Source organism: Nelumbo lutea, chromosome 1, assembly GCF_056320005.1.
Source record: "Nelumbo lutea isolate HS-2025 chromosome 1, American lotus-T2T, whole genome shotgun sequence".
Taxonomy (NCBI): domain Eukaryota; kingdom Viridiplantae; phylum Streptophyta; class Magnoliopsida; order Proteales; family Nelumbonaceae; genus Nelumbo; species Nelumbo lutea.
In genome coordinates this window covers 116585115-116610808 of record NC_142684.1, presented here as the reverse complement: position 1 = coordinate 116610808, position 25694 = coordinate 116585115, and positions in this window count along the sequence as shown.

Below are 25694 nucleotides of genomic sequence, written 5' to 3'. Positions count from 1 at the left end.
GTTTGAACCATTTGAACGGTTTTGACCATTTTGCAATTTTTTAAATTTTTTGTCAGAATGGGCTGGCTGTTTGGGTCAAACGGTTAGACCGTTTGAACCGGTAACCGGATCCCTGACCGATTTGGTCACCGGTTCGTTTTTAAAAACCATGCTCTAAATATGTACAACCAACATTTTTTTCAGTATCACATATAAAGCAGCGTGCACGAGAGGTCCACTGACCATCTCAGCTGCTGGTGCTGGGTCATCGCCTCATCGGCAGTAGATGGAACCACTTGAACACTGCAAAAAGGGGCCAGGTGGCTCAACTGGTAAAAGTCGGTGGATTCTGTTCACGCTGATCTGGCCATCTGGGACAGGCCCTCCACCCTCAACAACGTAGCTCCCGAGTTTGCAATTTGCATGGTCATAGGCCAAAAACTAATTTGCTTAAAGCCCTAAATTGATGGTGGCTCAGTCGGTACTTCTGACTCGTTGTCCCACAGACCCGGGATCAAAATTTCGCTGCCACCAAGGTTGGGGGGTGTTTTAAGGGGATAGGGGATGGCTACCCAATGTTATATAGCCACATAAAATGCAATAAAAATCTTTCAATTTCATGATTTGTGTTCTGTTCAGCTGTTCCCTTTGCCCTTACAGTAAACATTTTTTTTTTTTGATAAAGAAGAGGAGATTGTATTACGAATGATCCTTGATGTGGCGTAATCCGGTTGTTTCCTGCTGGAAACGATCTGCTTGTCAGCAACGATAGGGACTAGGTAACCTGCAAGAGAAGAGTCAGAGATCTTGGGGTGGCTTACCCAGTGGGGACACTCTGATGGATAAGTTAATACTCAGAGGTAGTAGTAGAGAGCTTGAAGATGATATCAGTGAGTTAGAGAGCAAAGATTAAGCATACACACACATTAAAAATATACCTTCGCCCCCGGGGGTGAAATCTTTATATACTGGAGTCCTCGTGGGTTGGTGGAGTAATTCCTAAATCCTCGTTGTGATGGGATCCGTTTGCGTGTTAGGTGGGTAAAATGCCACCAGCCGGTAAGGTTGCTTGCTCCCGTTTGAACTGGGGAGTGGGTGAGCTAATATAGTCGTTACAAGTCATAATCCTGTAAAATGCGAAGTACGGTGGTGAATTCCTCGGGGTTGCCACGCAGGGGTCAGTCTGATTTAGTAACGAGCTGCCTGTGAAGTGTTGGGCTACCTGGTGGTGAGTTACCCAAGGGAGAGCTATCTGAGCTCGTGTCCTTCAGACTCGGCCTGCTCTGAATGTCGAAGCGCTTTAGTATTGATGATCTTGCATCGAGATAGGCTTGTCTCGAGGTGGTCTATCTGTCCGGGTTTGTCCTGTAGCGGATTTGCTTTTCGTTTACCCTGGTCGTGCTTGATACCGAGGTGATCTTAGTTCGGGATAGTTTCAGTTTGGGGTATCGGGGTACCCGAGGTCGCTTTGTAGCGAATTGATCATGCTGAGCTGTCACTTGTCGAGTCATGCCCACGTGTCGATCTGATCATGTTAAGTTGTATCTTATGCCAAGTCACACCCACGCGTCTTCCTACTACAAGGTCGGGCCAAATTCCCTTTCATCAATCCTCAATGAGGATGAAACTCAAAATGTATATCAGACTCCGATGCACTTAAAAGCCATGAAGGTCAGTTACAGAAAAAGTAGAAAGAGTTTTGCAAACCTTTCTTTGCAACGATATCTGCTACCTGTTTGCCGACCTGGTAATGTGAGTGATGCACGCATCAAGTCTGGGTTCTTCATCAAGAAGTTAATAATGACTCTATTAGCGGACCTCACATTCTGATTCCAATTGTTGATTTGCTGAACAACCCCCGCAGCATCTAACTCCACCACAACACTGGTAGCACCCCAACGTTTAACCCCAATAATTCCAAGCCTCGTAGCTCTGCTCTTTGCATCTTCAACTGAAAGACACTTGTCTTCTGTTCCACCACTTTTAAGAGGGAACCATTGGCATCTCTGATTACTACCCCAAGGCTTGCATTATTTGAAGAAGGAATAAAGGAAGCATCACAATTAATTTTAATACTGCCATGACGAGGAGGTGTCCAGGTACTGAGTGTTTGTCTTGACTCTATTGGAGGTAAAGAATGATTAATTTTTAGCTCTTGGGTTTCTCCAATAATGCAATGCTCCTTGAAAGAACGTGTCTAGGCTCCTGAGACATTGTTAGAAAGCAATTCATTACGGGCCAGCCAGAGTTGCCAGCAAATCGCTGCTTTGAGAGCATTGTGTTATCTACTAGCTTTCTGATTTTCAGGGGCCCTTCAAACCAACTTTTGATCCAGTCAGAAATAGAAACAACATTCAAAAGGTCTGTTCGGATACCTAGAGGGCTCGCAAACCAAACTGTCGGAGCTAGGTGACAATGTAATAAAACATGTGGTATAGATTCATAGGGATATTGACATCTATGGCATGCTGGGTCTATGGCAATACCTCTTCAACAAATTCTCATTAACTATGATACCATTGACACAGACTCTCCATAAGAAGTTTTTGACTTTTGGGATAGTATTTAAGCTCCAAATACATTTTCACAACATTCTATTAAGCATCATAGACTGTACCATGGTTTTTAAAAACGAATCGGTGACCGAACTGGTCAGGGGTCTGATTATTGGTTTGAACGGTCTGACCATTTGACCTGAATGACTGGCCTATTTAAAAATAAATAAAAAAATTTAAAAAATTAGAAAACGGTCAAAACCGTTCGAACGGTTCAACGGTTTGCTGACCAAAATCAATGGTTTTGGAGGAAAACAGAACCAGTCAGGTGACCGGTTCCCGATTTTTCCGGTCCGTCTGTTCGGTCCAGTCAGTTTTGAAAACAGTGGATTGTACCTCTTGTTGATCCTCCTGTTCCAATGTCCAAGCTCTATGATAACCCGATTTAACAGTGTAATAGCCATCTTTGTGAAGAGCCCAAGTAATTTTATCCTCAATTTCATTTCAAGAGAGAGGGATTAATAAAATTGAACTGATTTGCTCATTGGTGAAGATAGTCCTCATAAGATCAATGTTCCAGCTTTTGAGGATTGGATTATTAGTTCACTTTCAAACTGTAAATTACAATTACTTGGGAATGTAGACTGAACTTTGAAATCTAGGCTCCCTGGGAAACATGGGTCCTCCCAGATTCTTATACTCGTGCCATTACCAACCTGCTAAATAATGTCGTGTTTTAGTAGCTCTAAGCCCCGTAACATGCTCCTCCATCCTCATGAGGCACTCGCCCTACCCACTGCATTCAATGGAGAAGAGTGGGGGAAACAAATGGCCTTCACCAGACGGGCCCAAAGGGAGTCCTCTTCTGTAATAAGCCTCCATGTATTTTTTTGCAAGTAGAGTATCATTAAAGATATGCAAATGCCTAAAGCCAAGGCCCTTGCTGCCTTTTGTTACACACATTTTGTTCCAACTCACCCATCTAATTTTGTTCTCTTCATTTTTTTCTCCCCACAAAAAGCCTTCAGATTTAGCATCCATTTTCTTACAAAGAACCTTGGGAAGCTTGAAATGAGACATCACATAAGTTGGAATTGCTGTAACTATAGCCTTCACTAATACTTCTTTCCCTGCTTGATTTACTTCTAAGAATTAATGTTGGAGCTCCCAAATATTTACCTTCTCCTTGCATCTCTGGGATATGCAGAATTCTTGATATGATCCTTCGGAATGAGCTGGAGCATTTCTACTAAAAGTAATATTTGACTTCCGGTTATTAATGGCTTGCTCGGACATATCACAAAATTTGTCCAGAATTTGTTTTACCTTCAAAATGTTGGCTGCATATGCTTTGCAGAAAATCACAATATCATCAGCGAAGAACAGATGTGATATCATAGGAGCATTTCTTCGAATTTTAATTCCTTGGATTTCTCCTGCCTCCACAGCTCTGGAGATTTCAGATGACAAGAATTTCATTGCCAGGATGAAGAGGTAGGGAGATAAGGGATCTCCCTGTCTGAGGCCCCTCTCTGGAATGATTTTACCCTTTTTACAACCATTTATTAAGATCGAATACTGTACTGAAGAGATGCAATTGTAGATGAGGTCATGAAGCTGATTCGGGAGACCAAATTTCCCCAAAATTTTTAACAAAGAAAGCCACTCTAACCTGTCAAAGGCCTTGTTCATGTCAATCTTAATGGCCATATAGCAATGAGAAGATTTCCTCTGTCTTCAAAAAATGAAAGACCTTCATGTGAAATCATAACACTGTCAGAGATAGATCGACTATGAATAAAGGCTTTTTAGTAATAATTATCAATAAAAAGATGCATGCATGGTTTCAGCCTGCTCACTATGCACTTAGCTATAGCCTTATAGATAGTGTTAGTTAAACTAATAGGTCTGAAATCATTCATAGAAGATGGGGCATTAGTTTTGGGATCAAGACAATGTGAGTAGAATTAACAAAACTAGGTACCTGAGAGGAAGCAAAGCATTGCTGCACAGCACTAATAACCTCTGGCCCTAAGACATCCCAGAATTTCTAAAAGAAAATACCTGGGTATCCATCGGGACCAGGAGATTTGTGACGACCGATTTGAAAGAAAGAAACTGTTACTTCTTCAACTGAGAGAGGCCGGGTCAGGCTCTCCTTTATCTCATCAGTAATTTCTTAAATGCGCAGAAACAAGGTGTTATCCAGGGTTGAATGTGGAGATTTATATAACTGGTGGAAATGCTGTACAATTCTTTGAATATCACACTCCTTTGCTAACTGATGTGGCATAATCCGGCTGTTCCCTGCTGGATATGATCTGGCTGCAAGCAATGATGAGAACTGGGGTTCCTGAAAGAGATAAGAGTTAGAGATCCGAGGTGGCTCACCTGGTGGGGATACTCCGATGGCTAAGTTAGAATAGTGGTAGTAGAGAGCTTGAAGGTGATAGCAGTGAGAAAGCCAGATGTTAGACAGTTTTTTATGCCTTTAGCTTCAATCAAAATGATGTGCTTTATGAATTTATTGCAAATGAATAAAAGTGCATATTTGATTCATGTTCCCCTGCTATGTTTCTGTGTAATACCCTTAAACTGGACACTTAATGAGACTTGTGTTAGTTTAGAATGTTCACAGCCAGAGGGTCGGTCTGGGGAGACCTATCCTGACAAGGCTGATACTGTGGTGCCACCAAGTTGGTTGGGGTCGCTTGTCTCAGCTGCCGGGGTGAGACCCTAGGCACATACAGTGTAGGATTAATTGAATCTTTGAACTGAACCAGATTTCCAGTATTGCCCTGGACCTTGGAAATTGATGGGCAAAACTGAAAAGTTACACCCGACCCCTAGACTCGATTATGATACTGCACTAGGTGTCGGATTGGGCTGTCTTTGATGTATCAATCAGTGAGATCCTTAGCGGGGGTCAAAACGTAGGTATGTTGGGACAGTTTGAGAATTCATCTGAGTGGGTGATCATAGTGACAGGATCAGCCCCTTTGTTGAACAATGGTAATGATCAGGGTTGCACTCTCACTGATGAAAACCAAGACTGTTGGCAACCGATTTCAAACGTTGAGATTTGTTTTACAAAATATATTTTATATGAGATATAAAAGTATATATATTATAGTTTCTAAACGATTTGCAAAAGGTTTTAATTCCCGGGATCCATACAAGAGAGAGTGCAACACTGTTCCTTGCAACCGAGGGAGGGGTCCTCTCTTGTCGGGCAGTGTATGATCATTATGGGCTGAGATGTTAAGTGTAAGACCATTGAGGATAATACCTGATGGGCTAACCTTGCATCTACCCACAGTCTCTGGGTGTTACAAGGTGGCTTGGCCCAATGACCACTTAGGGTAAGTGTTGGGCCCATAGAGACCATGAGATGGTTTTCAGAGGGTGCACTGTCCATAACAGTGTATTCGGCCAGGCCTTGTAACAAAGGTTGGGCCGAACCCATGTGGCTGATGTGTAGATCAATGTTTGGGTCCTACGCCATACAAGAAAGCCCAACTAGGCAGTAGTTTGGAATGCTAAATGAATACATAACCTTAAATGGGCCTTAAGCCCATTTCGAACTAGGCTAATTTGATTAGTCACTTAAGGGGCGAATTTTGAGATGGATTAGTTGATGGGATTGGGCCCAGACTCTATCCACTTAGAGAGTCTAAGATCTAAATAAGATTTGGATATGGAAACCTCCTAATTAGATTAGGAGATGGTTGATCTAATCTGCAGATAAGATAAGGGTTATCCCTTATCACTTAAAGGGACTTCTAATCCAAATACGATTTGGGTTAGCAACTCCTAATGGGATTAGGAGCTGATCCCTTTGAGATTATAAAAGGAGGAGGGGGCGGCAGCCTTTAGACATGCAATGCAATCCATAGATCATTGTCTTCAGAGCTGAGATTACTAGAAGATAGAATTCTGCACCCTACAAATACTCTCTTGCAGCCTCCAACAATTCGATCTTCAGTTCTTGGGAGAAATCAAGATTTGATCTTGATACCAATCTTTTGGAGAAAAGATTGGTTGGAGCAGTATTCACAAGTCATCCAGTTGATTCTTGCGATGGGTCAAGTTCTTTTGGAAGAACACTACTGATTATGCTCCACCCTGCACTGCGTCATCTTCAGTGGGAGCATATTTTGGACCCTTCCTTGGGCGTGAACACCTCCACTAGGAGATACTATTTCTCTGTATCAGGTATTATCCCTCCTTCATCCTTTTGGTTCAGATCCGGTTCAGTTTGTGGTTCAAGAATGATCATTGAAAAAATGATTTTCTAAATAGGGAATTTGATTCCCAGTTGAAGGGAGAGAAAAATTTTTGAAATTCGACCCCTTATTCTGCAATCTTTGGGCGTCCATGTGATGGATTTCCTATCCCTTCAGTGGTATCAGAACCAGGTTCAAATTTTGAACTATTCTGTTTCAGATTTGAACCTGCGCAAATAGGGAGAAGGCGTTCTACCCAATTTACGCAGATATGGGTTTTGGGAAATTTGTTCCCAAAATTGATGGGCAAATAATCTGAAATTAATTTTATATAAATCTGATTATTGTTTAGAATAGTTCTTTATGATTTTCTTGATTTATGGGCTGTTCATACAAGAGAAGATCGAATTCTTGGTTTGCGCAGGGAGAACTACAAGATTTGCAATTTTTTTATTTATTTATTACATTTGGTCTGTAAATAATTTTTTTTTTATTTTTAGACTCAATGTATAGGCATTCGATCTGATGTAATTATTAATAGAAATAAGATTTCTATTTATTTTTATTTTTGGATCGAGGATGGCGACATAGAAAGGGAGATTTCGCAGAGAAGGAGATTTCATAGATGGGACATTCGCTATCTGCGATTTGCAGTTTATGAAACTATAAATTGTGATCTAACCTCTGTTTTGCAAGATGGATTGTGCGAGTAGCCCTATTTAACTGATTCTTGATTTTCTTTTATTAGTTATTTAATTTCAGATTATTTTCTTGAATTAAAAAATTAATTAAAGATCAAACCCTAGACGCATTCGAACCAAGATTGGTTCAAACTGTTTGGACCAAATCTAGGGTCTAATCAAGGCTGAAAGTCAGCCCTAATTTTCTCACTAATGGGCTTGAGGATTGATATTAAATTAAATGGTTAATTTGGCCCAACCTGTAAAGGCCTAGTTTTAAATAGTTAAAACGGCTAAAAGCCCACTTCAAAGGATAAAGCTATATGGGCCGAACTGGGTAACCCTAATTCAGCCCATATACCTAGATAATATTAATGGTTAATATTATAGATTTTTAACGGGCTTCCAATGGACCTTATAGATAATTAATTGATTGGATCAATTTATCTCCACATGAGATGTTTGGATGTGTGATGTGCTGCGTACATGGGCCATAAGTGCTTGGCCCATGTTCATTCGATAGTGGCTCTTGCGCACACCATAGATGAATGCACATCATTGCCATGGTGTCCCTTTTGGTCATTGGATGACCTCCCTCAGTGGTGGACCCCACACCTCATCAAGAGGTTACATGCGGAACCCTAGCCGATTTAAGGCCCACCGAAATCTGGCTTTATGAAAGTTAGTGGAAGCCACTTTGGTTTGACCTAAATCAAACTAGGGCGTAATTATTTGTTCCCTCCAGCTAATATGAGTGCAAGTGATAGGGAGACTCATAATGATGAACTCTCTAAAGGCCTTCCATCATTAGCATGAGGATGGGTCCTTCAGTAATGAGGAAACACACCAGAAAATGGGCTATCCATTTGCTGTTGGGTTTGTCTGAGTGTTTCATAAGATGATAGGGGCGTCATAGACCGATGTGGGAGGGGTTTCACCAGAAAATGGGAACTCTCTCACGGTACCTTGGCGTTCACGAATATGATGGGTAAGCACTTACTGGACAGAAAGGTTTACCTGAAAACGACTATGAACCTTGTTTGATAGAGGCCAAAGGGAAAACTCATATGATGAGTGGATATGATCATTCACAGAAAGGTGGTGGGGTTATGTAGTTGAAATAGTTGGCTCCATGCACCCTATGTGATTTCCCACATTTCCAGGGACAACCCGTAGTCTCTGTCACTGAGAAAGAAGGAAAATCTCAGAGATGAATAAATGGAAATGGATCATAGATTAAAATCCATATCTATGAAATGAACATGAATCAAATTATGTTGTGGACTGATGTTTGTTCTTTTATCAGAAAATGGCAAACGAACCTTTTGCAAAGCTTCTTGACGACAACAAGCTTAAGGACCCAAACTATGCCAACTGGTACAGGAACCTTATGCTGGTCCTAGCTTCTGAAATGCTGGACAAAGTGGCAAAGAATCCTTCCCTGGAGCATCCAGGTGATAGGGCTTCTGAGGCCTGAAGGAGAGACTATCAGGAATGGGAGGAGAAAAACTCCCTTGCCTGGTGTTACATCATTGCCTCCTTGGACAACCCAATACAGAGGCAATTTGATCAGATCGAACTTGCCAATGACATGTTGGACAGTCTCAGGACGATGTATGAAGAATAGAATTGTTCTACTCATCAAAAGGTTTTGAAACAGTTCATGACCGCACAAATGTCCAAGGGCCAACAAGTTCACGACCATTGTCTTCGGATGATAGGATACATCAACGAACTGGAGGCTCTTGGATCCGGGCTGGACCTTGCGACCCAGATAAATGCTATCCTTAATTCTTTGCCTCATTCCTTTAATCCGTTCATCATGAACTATAACATGAACAAGTTGAATGTCAGCTTGCAAAGAGCTTAGCAATATGTTGCAAAGAGCCGAAGAACTGATTAGAAAGGATGAGTCTGTAGCTATGCTTGTTGAAGCTAGCAAGACAGGCAAGAGAAAGAGGAAGGCAAAGAAGCCTCAGAAGAAAGCCATTAAGGGTAAGAAGCAGAAGAAAGACAAAGCATCGGATGCCTGTCACTTTTGCAAGAAGACCGGCCACTAGAAAAGGAACTGTCCTGCCTACCTGGAATCCAAGAAAGGTAATTTCGAAACTTGTGTTATAGAAACCAATTTATTGGTAGCTTCTGCGTCATGGTGTATTGACTCTGGGGCTTCAACTCATGCGTGTAACTCACTCCAGGGGTTCAGGGTAAGCAGAAGGCTGAGTGAAGGAGAAGTCACTCTCTATTGGGGACTACTGCAACTGTTGCAGCCGCAGCCATAGGAACCATGGAGTTATTTTTTAGAGAAGGAACTATTGTACTGCAAGATTGTCTTTATGTACAAAATTTAAGAAGAAATTTGATTTTTGTTTCAAAACTGTGTGCAGATGGTTATTCTGTCTTCTTTACTAATACGATTAGTATTAAAAGAAATAACAGATTCATTGCATACAGGGAACTGGAGAACGGTCTCTATGTTCTACATCCTTCTCTAGAAACTAACATAACAAAAACTACGTCAGCTGAGAAGAGAGCCCGTGATACAGTTAATCCCACGTGTCAGTGGCATTACCGACTTGGCCACATCGGTGTTGACCGAATCACAAGGTTGGTAAAGGATGGTCCTTTGGATTTTCTAACTGTAGAAGATCTTCCCACCTGTGAGTCTTGCATACAAGGCAAGATGACGAAATGACCATTTAACGGTAAGCTTGAAAGATGTACAAGAACACTTGACATAATACATACTGATGTATGTGGTCCCCTGAGTGTTAGGACACGGAATCAACACGTGTATTTCATCACCTTCACAGATGATTTCTCACGATATGGTTACGTGTACCTAATGAGACACAAGTCTGAATCATTTGAAAAGTTCAAAGAGTTTAGACAAGAGGTTGAGAAACAGTTAGGGAGAGAAATTAAGGCCCTTCAGTCAGATCGAAGTGGCGAGTATCTCTCTGACGAATTCAGGGACTACTTGAAGGACAATGGGATAGTATCACAATTAGCTCCTCCTGCTACACCACAACTTAACGGTGTTTCAGAGAGGAGTAATAGGACCTTATTGGATATGGTCCGGTCACTTCTCATACACTCAGAGTTACCCACATCCTTTTGGGGTTACGCATTAGAGACTGTGATTTACGTGCTGAATCGGGTTCCAACTAAATCGGTTCTGAACACTCTATATGAACTTTGAACCGGAAAGAAACCAAGTGTCAGACACTTGAAGATTTGGGGTTGTCCAGCACACGTTAAAAGAACGAGTGCAGATAAGTTGAAATCCAAAACCAGTCGTTGCCTATTTGTAGGCTACCCAAAAGGCTCTGTAGGTTACCTATTCTATGACCCAAGTGAGCAGAAAGTGTTCTGCAGTTGAAATGCACAATTCTTGGAAACCGATTACATCCTAGACACCCATCGTCAGGAAGTTGTTCTTGATGGGGAGAGCTCAGGACTAGTGGGAGATGTCCCACAAGTTCCAAGTAGTGACCAACTTAGGAGATCCACTCGGGTATCCAGGCCATCGGTCCATTATGGTTATGACCAGGATAGTTACCTAGTAGAAACCTTGACTAGTGAGGAGGATCCTGTGACTTACGCAGAAGCTATGTTGGACATAGATTCCCAGAAGTGGGTGGAGGCCATGAGAGTAGAGATGGACTCAATGGAGACCAATGGAGTCTGGACTCTAGTAGATCCACCCTCCGGGGTAAAAGCAATCGGTTGCAAATGGATTTACAAGAGGAAGAAGGGCCCCGATGGAAGGGTTGAGACCTTCAAAGCTCGTTTGGTGGCGAAAGGGTACATTCAGAAAGAGGGCATTGATTATGAGGAAACCTTTTTGCCTGTAGCCATGCTTAAATCCATTAGGATCCTACTAGCTGTAGCAGCATACCATGATTATGAGATTTGGCAGATGGATGTCAAAACTGTATTCCTTAATGGAGATCTTACTAAAGATATCTATATGCAGCAGCCGCAAGGCTTCATTGCTACAGGTCAGGAAAACATGGTATGTAAACTTAATAGATCCATCTATGAACTTAAGCAAGTTTCTAGAAGTTGGAACATTCGTTTTGACTCTGCTGTCAAATCGTTTAACTTCGAGCAGAATCCGAATGAACCCTGTGTTTATAGGAAGTACAGTGGAGATAAGGTTACCTTCTTGGTTCTGTATGTAAATGACATTCTACTCATTGGGAATGATGTAGGAATGTTGACTACGGTGAAAGTATGGCTTTCACAGCAATTCTCCATGAAAAATCTTGGAGAAGCCTCTTATATACTAGGTCCTCGACCTTATAGATATAGATCGAAGCGGATAATAGGATTATACCAATCTGCCTACATTGACAAAATAGTCAAAAGATACAACATGGAAAACTCCAAGAAAGGAAATGTTCCTTTCAGGCATAAAGTCACTCTCTTCAAGAAGATGTCTCCCAAGACTTCTGAGAAGATTGATAGCATGAAAGACGTTCCCTATGCCTCTGTCATAGGGAGCATCATGTATGCCATGCTGTGCACTCGTCCTGACATTGTTCAGGCAGTGAGTGTAGTAAGCAGATTTCAGGCCAACCCAGGGCAGGAGCATTGGACTACTGTGAAAAACATACTTAAGTACCTTTAAAGGACAAAAGAGTTTTTTCTAGTATTTGATGGTAGCTCACTACCGATCCAAGGGTATACAGATGTCGATTTCCAGTAGGATCCAGATGATAGAAAGTCTACATCTGGATATATTTTCACGATAGGATCGTGTGCTATTTTCTGAATGTCAGCAAACAGGGGTCCTAAGTAGCAAATTAATAGTCCACAACCCAAGCCGAATGCATTGCCGTAAGTGAGGCTGCCTTATGAATGAAGGTATTCATTCATGAATTTGGAATTCAGCACATCACCCATTCCATTGTTGTATGACAACGCTGGACCTACGTGAGGATGATGTTAAGAGGTAGCATCAGCGGAGAATGTGGTAGACCCATTGACGAAGTCACTATCACAGAAAGTGTTTGAGAAACACGTGGAAAGCATGAGACTCCGGCTACTACCTGATTGGACCTAAGTGTAAATGGGAGCTGTTAGACAGTTTTGTATGCCCTTAGCTTCAATCAAAATGAAGTACTTTATGAATTTATTGTAAATGAATAAAAGTGCATATTTGATTCATGTTCCCCTGCTATGTTTCTGTGTAATACCCTTAAACTGGACACTTAATGAGACTCGTGTTTGTTTAGAATGTTCACAGCCAGTGGATCGGTTTGGGGAGACCTATCCTGACAAGGCTGACACTGTGGTGCCACCAAGTTGGTTGGGGTCGCTTGTCTCAGCTGCCGGGGTGAGACCCTAAGCACATACATTGTATGATTAATTGAATTTTTGAACTGGACCAGATTTCCAGCATTGCCCTGGACCTTGGAGATTGATGGGAAAAACTGGAGAGTTACACCCGACCCCTTGACTCGATTATGATACTACACTAGGTGTCGGATTGGGCTATCTATGATGTACCAATCAGTGAGATCCTTAGTGGGGGTCAAAACCTAGGTATGTTGGGACAGTTTGAGAATTCGTCTGAGTGGGTGATCATAGTGATAAGATCAACCCCTTTGTCGGACAAAGGTAATGATCAGGGATGCACTCTCACTGATGGAAACCAAGACTGTTGACAGCCAATTTCAAACGTTGATATTTGTTTTGCAAAATATATTTTATATGAGATATAAAAGTATATATATTATGGTTATAAACGATTTACAAAAGGTTTTAATTCCTGGGATCCATACAAGAGAGAGTGCAACACTGTTCCTTGCAGCCGAGGGAGAGGTCCTCTATTGTCGGACAGTGTATGATCATTATGGGCTGAGAGGTTAAGTGTAAGACCATTGAGGATAATACCTGATGGGCTAATCTTGCATCTGCCCACAGTCCCTGGGTGTTACAAGGTGGCTTGGCCCTGGGACCACTTAGGGTAAGTGTTGGGCCCATAGAGACCATGAGATGGTTTTCAGGGGGTGCACTGTCCATAACAGTGTATTCGGCCAGGCTTTGTAACAAAGGTTGGGCCGAACCCATGTGGCTGATGTGTAGATCAATGTTTAGGTCCCACGCCATACAAGGAGACCCAACTGGGCAGCGGTTTGGAAGGCTAAATGAATATATAACCTTAAATGGGCCTTAAGCCCATTTCGAACTGGGCTAATTTGATTAGTCACTTAAGGGGCGAATTCTGAGATGGATCAGCTGAAGGGATTGTGCCCAGACCCTATCCACGTAGAGAGTCCAAGATCTAAATAAGATTTGGATCTGGAAACCTCTTAATTAGATTAGGAGATGGCTGATCTAATCTGTAGATAAGATAAGGGTTATCCTTTATCACTTAAAGGGACTTCTAATCCAAATATGATTTGGGTTAGCAACTCCTAATGGGATTAGGAGCTGATCCCTTTGAGATTATAAAAGGAGGAGGGGGCGGCAACCTTTAGACATGCAATGCAATCCACAGATCCTTGTCTTCAAAGCTGAGATTACTAGAAGATAGAATTCTGCACCCTACAAATACTCTCTTGCCGCCTCTTTCCTGCAATCGCCGCCTCCAGCAGTTCGATCTCCAGTTCTTGGGAGAAATCAAGATTTGATCTTGATACCAATCTTTCGGAGAAAAAATTGGTTGGAGCTTTATTCACAAGCCATCCAGTTAATTCTTGCGAAGGGTCAAGTTCTTTTGGAAGAACATTGCTGATTCTACTCCACCCCGCACTGCGCCATATTCAGTGGGAGCATATTTTGGATCTTTCCTTGGGCGTGAACACCTCCATTGGGAGATACTATTTCTCTGTATCAGGTATTATCCCTCCCTCATCCTTTTGGTTCAGATCTGGTTCAGTTTTTGGTTCAAGAATGATCTTTGAAAATATGATTTTCTAAATTGGGAATTCGATTCCCAGTTGAAGGGAGAGAAAAATTTTTGAAAATTGCCCCCTTATTCCGCAATCTTTGGGCGTCCATGTGATCGATTTCCTATCCCTTCACTAGAGTGTGAAGATTACACACACAATAATAATAATAGTACGTACCTTTGCCCCTGGGGGGCACATGCTTTATATATTAGAGTCCATGTGGGTTGGTGGAATGACTACTGGATCCCTGCTGTGATGGGACTTGATTGCGTGTTAGGTGGGTAAAATGCCATCAAACAGTAAGACTGTCCCTTCTCGTCAGAACAGGGGAGTTGGTGAACTAATGTAACCATTACAAAGTACGGTCCTGTGGGATACAGAGTACGGAGGTGTGCTCCTCGAGGTTGCCATGCGGAAGTCTGAATGGTAAGCGAGCTGCCTGTAGGGTGCCAGGCTGTTTGATGGCGAGTTGATTGATAGCAAGCTTCTTGAGCTTGTGCTCCTTAGGCCTGTCCTGACATGAATGCCGAAGTGCCCTTGGACCGAGGTGATCCCGATGTGATCTCGTGTTGAGGTATGCTTGCCCCAAAGTAGTCCTGATCGATGTGGTTCATCTGTTTGGGCTCGATCTGGTACCGGGACGATCTTAGCCCGAAATGACTTTAGTTCAGGGTACTAGCGCACCTGAGGTTGCTTTGTAGCGAGCTAGTTTATGCTGAGACGTCACCCGTGTTGAGTCATGTCCACGTGCCAATCTGATCACGTCGAGTTGTCGCTTATGTCGAGTCACGTCCACATGTCTCCCTGTCACAAGGTCAGGCCAAATTCCCCTTCATCAATTGTCCCCCACTCCTCGAGCTAGGGGTCTTGACCTAGTTTGAGGAGTTCACGATGTGCCAAGTGGATTTGGCTCGAAGTCTGGCTGCTCTGTCAGATGGGTCGCGTGTGGTTCATGTGCGGACGTCATGCGATCTATAGGCTCTGCGGAGTCGTCAGATTGCTTGGATCTATAGGCTCTGCGGAGTCGTGCAGTCAATTTTCTTAGGAGTCGTCAGATTGCTTGGATCTTGACTGTTGTTTCTTCGATACAGTGGCTATAAATAGGTAGACCCAAGACTCATTTCCTTCGTCACAAGCTTACTGGTCTTCGATTTGAGGTCGCCCTTAGCTTCTTTGGCTTGAGTTTTCTAGTTCGCTACCTTCTTCTAGTTCGGTCGTCCCTCTTTGGTGAGTCTCCCTTCGCTTTTCTTTTTAGGCTGAGGAGGGTACCTCGGCCCAAGTCAGTAGCCCAGATGAGACTACTTCGGGCTCAAAGGCAGTTCGTGGCCTTCCCGAGGTACAAGCACCGTGGTAGGTGCAAGAGGCCTCGGGTAGTCTGGCATCCACTTCTCATCAAGGTCGGGTGTTGGACAACTTCGGCCCTTCAACAATGACCTTGGATTGGCTTCAGGCCTTAGTATGCCGGTACAACCTCCCGAGAGAGTTCTCCTATAATCTCCCCTTAGGTAACTTCCCTTGGGAACACGATCACAACGAGATCATGATTTTTGAAGAGCAGCTCGTAACTGGTCTTTGTATTCCTTTACACCCCTTAATAGTAGAGGTCCTAAAGTCTTTCGATATTACCATAGACCAGTTACACCCGAACTCCATCCGAAACGTAGTAGGGACCATTTCACATTTTTACGAGTATTGTCTTCCCCTCAACCTCGAGATCTTTTCTTCTGTTTTGTTAATTAAGAAAAACTCTTCTCACGCTCTTCTCGAGCATAGGAGAACCTATTACCTGTCTCCTCGCTTGGGTTATAAGCTTTTGCACGAACTTCCCAATAGGATCCCGGCCTGGAACGAGATTACTTTGTGGTTCATAACCCCGAGGGGTGGCCTTTCCTGACCCATTGGAGGCCGGTGATACAGGATTCTAGTGTTAGACTAGACCTGAAGACAAGGGAGACACTCAAGTCTTGGGCGGAGCTCAGCCTCATCTGCACGAACTACCTTGCTGAAGATAAGCTCGTGCAGGCCAGCTTGAGTCCTGATAGGTCACCTTGGGTTTTTTGCTTTTTTAAGGTTCTAGTTAGTCCGTGGCTAATCTTATTTTTCATTTTTTGCAGTTACCATGCCAGTCAATGCAGAAAGTCTCTTAAGGAGCTCCTAGAAGGGGAGGAAGAGGGCTGCGAAGAGACCGCACCAGGAAGCCGGTCATTCATCTAAGGTCTTAATTGTGGATCCGGTCTCCACTGGGCCTCCCCAAAAAGAGGTCCAACCTGCTACTTCCGAGGCGGTTATAGACAAGGACCATCGTGAGGGAGCTCGCCCCCAAGAGCCGGAGAGTTTGTCCGCACTCGTGGAGGCAGATACTGCACCAAAGAGTATTCCGAGCTCTTAAGAGAGCATTATGGACCATGTGCTCGCCATGCGCAATAGTCGGGATGCTGTCTTTCAAAATGAAGTTGCGAGGTGGGTGGAGTACTCTCCGGGCCGACTTTTGGAACTAGTCGCCAGCCACTGTATGGTGGTAAGCACTCTACTTTTTTCTTCTCTTTTCTTTCTTCTTCTCTTTTCTTCTTTTGAATGGCCTCAGTTTTCTTTGGGTAGGCTAACTTTGCTGGTCACGCACTGGCCTATCAATCGGCGGTCCGTATAAAGGAAACTCATGACACCAAGGCGGAGGTGCAGAAGCTCCATCGCGAGCTGGACCTGACCCGGGGTGAGGTACTTAGAGCCAGAAAGGGGGCTGAGGCCCAAAAGCATATGATCTTGTCTCAGGAAGGGCAGATCTTCGTGCTAGATGAGGAGAAGGTGCGGCTTCAGCGAGAGGTTGCGAACCTCGAGGCCATGGTCAAAGAGCGCACCAAAATCTTTGAGACCACCATCGCAGAGGAAAGGAAAAAGGCCATCGAGGGCTTTGAGTCCTCAGAGTTTGAGGCCCTGTAGGTTGAATATGGTTCGAGTTCCTATCGCTCTAGGTTCAAGTTGTGCTAGTACCTGATCCGACAGAAGTTTCCTGATCTCGACCTTGGCGGGATCACGATGATAGGCTTAGACTCCGGGGTGGTCAAGGCAGCGGATGAGGAGCTTGACTCCCTAGGGGAGGAGAGTGATAATGAAGTCGAAGTGGTGGACCCCTCTGCGTGACAACTTGTCTTTTCTCTTTTCTCTTTTTGAATTGTGGATGTACTCCCCGGGGCTATTGATCTCGGGTTTTAGTAAAATTCCTATACTTGAACTCTTTTACTAATGAAATATATTGTTTTTGAGTAATCCTGAGTGCAAAATAATTCTATGAGTGAGCCCTAAACTGGGCAATTTAATGTGTAGGTTACTCGAGCTATCGAGCTACCGAGCTGGCAATGAGTAAGGATAACCGAAAGTATAAATTGTGTTACTCTAAACTGCGCAGGTTACCCCGAACTATTGAGTTACTGAGCTTGGTAACGAGTAAGTGTAACCGAGGTGAAATTTTTCCATTTTTCATCCCGAGATGTTCACATGCGGGTTGTTTAAGTGTTGGTTCCCTGACAGTCCCGAACTGCGATTGTTGCCGAGGTGGTATAGACATCGTATGGTTTATGCCTGAGCTATCTTTACCTTAGGTACTCGAAGTAACCTGCTTATGCCAACGAGGTAACTAGGTCTTATGTAGCGCCTAGGTCCCTATCAGTTTGGCATTTTTTTGGCCCTCAGGTCTTGGGAGCTTGTGGCCCTTAGGCTTTGGGAGGGACTCGTAGTCCACTCCTAAACTTCGCCCGAGCCAAAGTGGCAACTGGGTCTTGTTGTGGCCTTTAGGCTTTGGGAGGGACTCGTAGTCCACTCTTGAACTTCGCCCACACCGAAGTGGCAACTGGGTCTTCTTGTAGCACCGAGGTCTCTGCCTGTGAGGTGCCAAGCTGGATTGATGAGCTTCGTTGCTCTTTAGAGACCTGCAAGGAACTAAATGTCAGAGGACCCGGGGTGGCTCACCCGATGGGGACACTCTGATGGCTAAATTAGTACTCTCATAGTAGATTGCGACCTAGAAATCACAATCTGAGAGCTAGAGGTTGCCTACTTGTTTCTGAGGTTGGTGCCTTTTCAGTTCGTAATCAGAGGTAGTATCACTTTAGGTTGCTGATGTTCCATGCCCAAGGTACTTGCTTTTCTTCTAGTGTTTCGAGCTCATATGTACCTTCCCCGAGTATCCGCTTTACTCGGTAGGGACCTTCCCAGTTTGGTCTGAGCTTACCTACACCGGGCTCAGGTACTATAACTTTCCGGAGGACTAGGTCCCCAACACAGAAGTGTCGCTTCTTGACTCATGCATTATAATACTGAGCTACTCTTTGCTGGTAGACTGCGGTTCGGATATATGCGAGATCCCGTACCTCTTCTACCAGGTCGAGGTTGGTGCGGAGCTCGTTACCATTTCCTTCTTCGTCTTAGGCTTCCAGGCGGAATGTAGGTACCTCGATCTCGACTAGGATTACCGCTTCCATACCATAGGTGAGGTTGAAGGGGGTTTCTACTGTGGCGGTCTTGACATTAGTTCGGTAAGCCCATAGTACGCTAGGCAACTCTTCTGCCCATAGTTCCTTAGCTTGGGATAAGTGAGCTTTCGGTCCATGGAGTATGGCTCTGTTCGTGACTTCTGTCTACCTATTTGCCTGGGGGTGTGCTACCAAAGTGAAGTTCTGTTGTATCCCCATCTTGGTGCACCAGTTCTAGAACTTGATATCTTCGAACTGCTTACCATTGTCAGAAATGAGTACTCGAGGCAGTCCAAAGCGGCATACTATGCTCTTCCAAAAGAAGTTCTGTACAATTCGAGTCGTGATCGTTGCTAGGGGTTCTGCTTCTACCCACTTCGTAAAGTAATCCACTGCTACTACTAAGAATTTCCTCTATCCCTGGCGGGAATGGTCCAAGAATGTCAAATCCCTATTGTGTGAAGGGCCATGGGGTAGTGAGGTATTTCAAGTTGGCAGCAGGTTGGTGATGGATGTTGACGTACCTCTGACATTTGTCGCATTTCTTTATGAGTTCGAGTGCGTCTGCCTTCATCGTGGGCTAGTAGTATCCTTGCCGTAGCACTTTCTGGGCGAGAGCTCTGCCCCCAAGTGTCCGCCGCACAGGCCTTCATGAGCGTTGTAGAGGACAAGCTCAGCCTCTGAAGGTCGCAAACAGTGCAAGTAGGGGAGCGTGTAGGATCTTCGATACACTTATCCGTCTATCATGACGTACTTGGCTGCCTGTCATTCTAACCTTCTGGCTGCGTTGCGATATGTAGGTCAGGTTCCGTGAAGCAGGTAGCTCGCGAGTGGGTCAATCTAGCTCGGCTCAGTTTGTGCAACAGGAGTGACCTCTTCTGCCCCCCCGAGAATGTTGGGCCAAGGCAGGTTCTCTATGTGTACGGTCCTCATGGTGTTGCTACTCGTGTTGGCTAACTGGGACAGGGCATCGGCCTCAGCATTCTCGGGCCTTGAAATCTGCTTGATGAAGTATGATTAGAAGCTGCATAGAACTTCCTTGACCTTGGCTAAATAAGCGGCCATGGTGGGGTCATGAGCTTTGTAATTGTCGGTGACCTGGTTGACCACGAGTTGGGAATCACTATAGATGATGAAGTGTTTTGCTTGTACTTCTTTCGCCAGTGCGAGCCTGGCTAGCAGTGCTTCATACTCTGCTTCCTTATTGGATGTCACAAACTCAAACCGAAGTGCATACTCCACTTTCATGCCGCTTGGTCTGCATAGAACAGCGTCGGCTCCGCTTCCATGTTGATTGGGTGATCCATCTACATGGAGGATCCAGGGTTCCTCGTCCCAAGTTGGCCTTTCTCTAATCGGGGTATGTGCCGCACTGGTCAAAGCCTCCTCTTTGTGTTCGAGCTCAGTCAGTTCGGGAGCTACGGTGCTGAAGGTACATTCTGCTACAAAGTCGGCTAAGGCTTGGGCCTTAATCACCATTTGAGGCTTGTACTGGAGGTCATACTCGCTGAGTTCGATGGCCCACTTCATCAGTCTGCCTAATACCTCGGGCTTGAATAAGACTTGCCTCAGAGGTTTGTTTGTGAGGACTACGACAGTGTGGGCTTGGAAATACGGGCGAAGCTTCTAAGCTGTTGTGACCAGTGCATACGCCAACTTCTCGATCTCTGGGTACCTGGTTTCTACATTTTACAAAATGTTACTCACATAGTAGATAGGTCGTTGGACCTGATCTACTTCTTTTATCAGTACTAAGCTGATCACCTCATCACTTGCGGAGATGTACAACTTTAAAACATCACCCTCCTTGGGTCTGGTCAGAACCAGGATGCTAACTAGGTATTTCTTTAGTTCGTCGAAGGCGAGCTGGCACTCTTCAGTCCACTCAAAGTCTTTACTTTTCTTGATTGCCTTAAAAAAGGGCAAGCAGCAATCTACTGACTTGGACATGAAGCGGCTTAAAGCAGCCATGTGGCCATTCAACCTTTGAACCTCTTTCAACTTGCGAGGTGGCTTCATGTCTAGGATGGCCTTGATCTTTTCGGGGTTTTCTTCGATGCCACGTCGGTTAACTATCTAACCCAGGAATTTACCTGAGGTGACACCAAAGACACACTTGCTAGGGTTCAACTTCATACCATACTTGCACAGAATTTCAAAAACACATTGCAAGTCACTTATTAAACAGTCTGAGAATTGGGTTTTGATGACCATGTCGTCTACATAGCATTCAACCTTATTTCCGATCAATGGCTCAAAAAGTTTGTTGACATGACAAGTCTTTGAATGGTTGCCCCGGCATTTTTCAACCCGAAGGGCATGACCTTGTAACAATACAGTCCTAGCTCGGTTATGAATGTTATTTTTTCCTCGTCGTTGAGGTCTGTCTTGATATGGTTATAGCCCGAGTATGCGTCCAGAAAACTCAGCAACTCGTGCTCTGAGGTCGCGTCCACTAGATAGTCGATCTTAGGGAGAGGGAAACAATCCTCCGGGCAAGCTCGGTTCAGGTCAGTGTAATCAACGCACATGCGCCATTTACCATTGGCCTTTTTTACCAGAACAAGGTTAGCCACCCAACTCGGATAGTGGACCTCCCTAATGAAATCGGCTGCGATGAGTTTCCCGACCTCCTCATCAACTATCCTCCAGCGTGCTAGGGCGAGGTTGCATTTTTTCTGTCTAACTGGCCTAACTAAAGGATCAGTGTTCAACCTGTGAGTTATTACCATAGCATCTATACTGGGCATCTCGGTTGCGGACCAAACAAACACATCTAAATGCTTAAGTAAAAAACTTACCAGTCGAGAGCGGAGAGGTTCCTCGATTGCTGCTCCGATCTGGAGGGTTTTGGCTGGATCTTCTATTGAGGTAAGGATGTGGATCGTCCCTTCGGTTGGCGTGGCTCGCTCCACAAAGTACTCCACAGGTCGCTCTAACTCGAGGTTGTCTGCTAGCTTGGCTTTCCCTTTGAGAGCGGCAACTTAACACTTTCGAGACTCGAGCTGGTCGCCCCAAGCAACCCCTACCCCGAAGTCCGTGGGGAACTTCATGGCCAGGTAGTAGGTAGATACCACCGCACGAAGCGCATGAGTGACGGGCTGTCCCACAATGGCATTGTATGGGGAAGGCGTCACAACCACTAGGAAGGCATGTTCAAACCCCGCGATGTTGGGCCATGTGCCAACCTCCACCGATAAAGAAATTCGCCCAAGGGGCCTGACTTCTTCTCCCTAAGGCCCACTAGAGGAGTACTTGTGGGCTGGAGGTCACTTTCCCGGAGTTGTAGCTTGTCGAAGGTGCCTTTGAATAGGATATTATCCGAACTCCCTGAATCTACTAGGATGCGCTTGACTTCGAAGTCGTTGATCTTCATTCTTATGATCAATGCGTTGTTGTGGGTGTACTGAATCCTGCACGCATTGTCCTCGGTAAAGAATATAGGGTCCTCAGGCCGTGGCCGCTTTGGAGGGTTATGCTCTTCGCGTTCTAGTTCGCAGACTGAAGTCTTTCTTGCTGTTGTGGAACAACCCGTGACAACTGACTCGCCAGTGATCGTATTGATTACCCCGCGAACTAGTCTTTCTTCAAGAAGTTGCCTCTGTTCACTTGGCCTGTTGCTGGGCTCGGGAGCGTCTTTCTTTTGCTCCCCTCGCTGATCTGTCTGGCCTTTATTATTCCTTCATACAAATTTTCTCAGGTACCCGTCGCAGAGGTTTTTATAGTTTTCAGTGCTATGACCGTGTTCTATGTGGAAGTGACAATATACATTTTTATTTCTAAGGGTCAGGTCACTCCTCAACTGGGGTGGCCACTTCACAAAAGAAGCATCCTTGATCGCCATGAGAATTTTTCCTCGCTTCGCGTTGAGGGGTGTGAAGCTTGTTCTTTCAACCAGGGGAACTCGGGGGAGAAAATCTGACCTGTTCGCTCCCCTGGTGGGGGACTTGCTTTTCTTTCTCTTGTCACCACCATTGTTCGAGTCGTGGTCTTCCCTCTTTCTTTTCTCTACTAGGGCTTCAGCCCATTGGTTCATCTCCTCCTCGGTCCCGATGAACTGATTGGCGAGCTTAAGGTATTTTGTGATGTCTTTGGATTTATTTGCCACCACATGCCACTTGAATTCTCTATGGGTGATCCCCTTTTTTGCTGTCGTGAGTCTTACATCCGGGGCTAAGTCTGGGATTAGTAGGCAAGTGTCGTTGAAGCATTTGATGTAGCTCCAAATTGACTCTCCTTCCCTCTAGACTATACTGAGAAGGCTTTCTTGTGACCTCAGACACTTCTTACTGGTGATGAAGTGCGAGGTGAACAATTGTACAAGTTGCACCCAACTTTTAACAGTCCCAGGTGCAATGTTTCTATACCAAGTGTGAGCTACCCATTTGAAGGTTGTGGAGAAAGCAACGCACATGCAGGCTTTGTCAGCCCTAGCGAGGTGCATCTGGGACTGGAAAGAGTCTATGTGGACGTTTGGGTCGAAAGACCCATCATACTTATCCAGGGGGAACCCTGATGTTCGTCGGCATCGAGGAGGCCAAGAGCTCGGGGGACAGTGGAGAGGGTACAGAGAGGAGGGGAGCGGTTTTTGTGATTCTCGAGCTTACCTCCATTTTTCCTTTAGGCTGCTCAGGTTGGCCAAGTCTCGCGAGCTGGCCTAGATTTACTGACCGATGTGCCCTAGCACGTATCCTTTGTTGCTGCTTGACTGGCTCCGCAGCGGCGCTGCTGACCTCTGCACTGTCAGATGGTGCTTTGGTTGGAAGTGACTCGGACTACCGGCTACTACGGACTGAAATGTCTTGTCTGGAGTCCTCAACTAGGACCTCGAACCGGTTTCCTACAAGAGTGCCTTCAGGTCGTAAAGGCTGAGGTGGACTGGTTCTGGTGGGTCGAGTATCTCTCGACCTGCTTACTTGCTGGGAGATGGGAGGAACTTGTCTTTCTCTCCTTCCGCGAGACGAGACCTAGGAGGTCTTTCCCTGGCAAGGATGGTTGTTTTGGCGGCGAGACTTGCTCAGGGTGATCGGACATTGAGGTGGGGTTGGTTGCTGGTTCTACTGCAGTGGTGGGAACTGCTACTGGTACATGTGGTGCAGAACTTGTTGTTGGTGCTGCTAGAACTGCTGGACCTACTGCATTTGGGATTGAATGGCCCATACGTAGTATACCAGGTTGCTTAGTTGGTTTTGTCCTACTCCAAGGGGAGCTATAGATGGTTCAATAGGGGTCACACCCACTACAGGGGGAAGTGGGGCGTTCACAGGCTCAGTTGGTTGAGGTATAGTAGGTACTGGGATCCCACCCGTGGGGAGCGGTATGGTGAACTGGCCTATACAGACAGTTGGGAATTGAGGTTGCCCCCGGAGACATTTTCTTCTCTGTGTTGTCTGGCGTTGATGGAAGAAGCCATGTGTTTGATTTTGAGTTTGAGGTTTTTGGAATGGAGATAAAAAGGCTTTTGGTAATGATTTCCCATAGACTGCACCAATTGATGTGGCGTAATCCGACTGCTCCCTGCTGGATATGATCTAGTTGTTAGCAACGACGAAAACTGGGGTTCCTGAAAGAGATAAAGTCAGAGATCCCAGGGTGGCTCACCCGACGGGGACACTCCAATGGCTAAGTCAGAACAGTGGTAGTAGAGAGCTTGAAGGTGATAGTAGTGAAAGAGCTAGAGAGCGAAGATTACACACACAACAATAATAATAGAACGTACCTTCGCCCTTGGGGGCTCGGTGTCTTTATATATTGGAGTCCATGCGGGTTGGTGGAACGGTTACTAGATCCCTGCTGTGATGGGACTTGCTTGCGTGTTAGGTGGGTAAAATGCCATCAAACGGTAAGACTGTCCCTTCCCGTCAGAACAGGGGAATTGGTGAACTAATGTAACTGTTACAAAGTACGGTCTTGTGGGATACAAAGTACAGAGGTGTGCTCCTCGAGGTTGCCATACGGAGGTCTGAACGGTAGGCGAGCTGCCTATAGGGTACCGGGTGTTTGATGGCGAGCTGATTGGTAGCGAGCTTCTCGAGCTCGTGCTCCTTAGGTCCATCCTGACATGAATGCTGAAGTGCCCTTGGACCGAGGTGATCTCGATGCGATCTCCTGCTGAGGTACGCTTGCCCCGAAGTAGTCCTGATCGAGGTGGTTCATCTGTCCGGGCTCGATCTGGTACTGATACGATCTTAGCCCGAAATGACTTTAGTTCGGGGTACTAGCGTACCTGAGATTGCTTTGTAGTGAGCTGGTTTATGCTGAGCCGTCACCCGTGTTGAGTCATGTCCACGTGCCGATTTGATCACGTCAAATTGTCGCTTATATCGAGTCACGTCCACGTATCTTCCTGTCACAAGGTCGGTTGAAATTCCCCTTCATCACTAACCAAAGAGTTATGGCCCATTCATTTGGAAGGGCTGAAGCTTGGGTTGAATTGCTTCAGATTGATTGGGTTGGGTATAGGTGGATTTAGTTTGAATCCAACTTATTTAATTTTATTTGAATAGACCATTTACGGGCTGATGAATTAGGCAGGTTGGATTGAATCCCAACTCAAACCCACCCAATTGCCATCCCTAGGAGTAAGTAGGACTCGGATTAAACTGAACGGATGAACCACACGGTGATCCAATGACCTTTCTAGTTCCTAGGTCGGTAGGTCCTGGTTCAATGATGGTTTTCACAGTTTGACGACTAATTGTGTACTCAACTGATAAAAGTAAACCATGACCAAGTGAGCATTCCGGTTCTATGTCCAGTCCGTGTCTTACAACATTATTTACATCAAGAGCGAAGAGGAACATTCGATGAGTAAGCAATCATGATTATGAGATTATTCGATTAGATTCTTACTCAACCTGTGAGAGAACCTTGGAAGACCAATCTTCTTAGGTCCGGCTTCCATAAATTCACGGCTAAATATAATAATGAAAACTCAGCATTA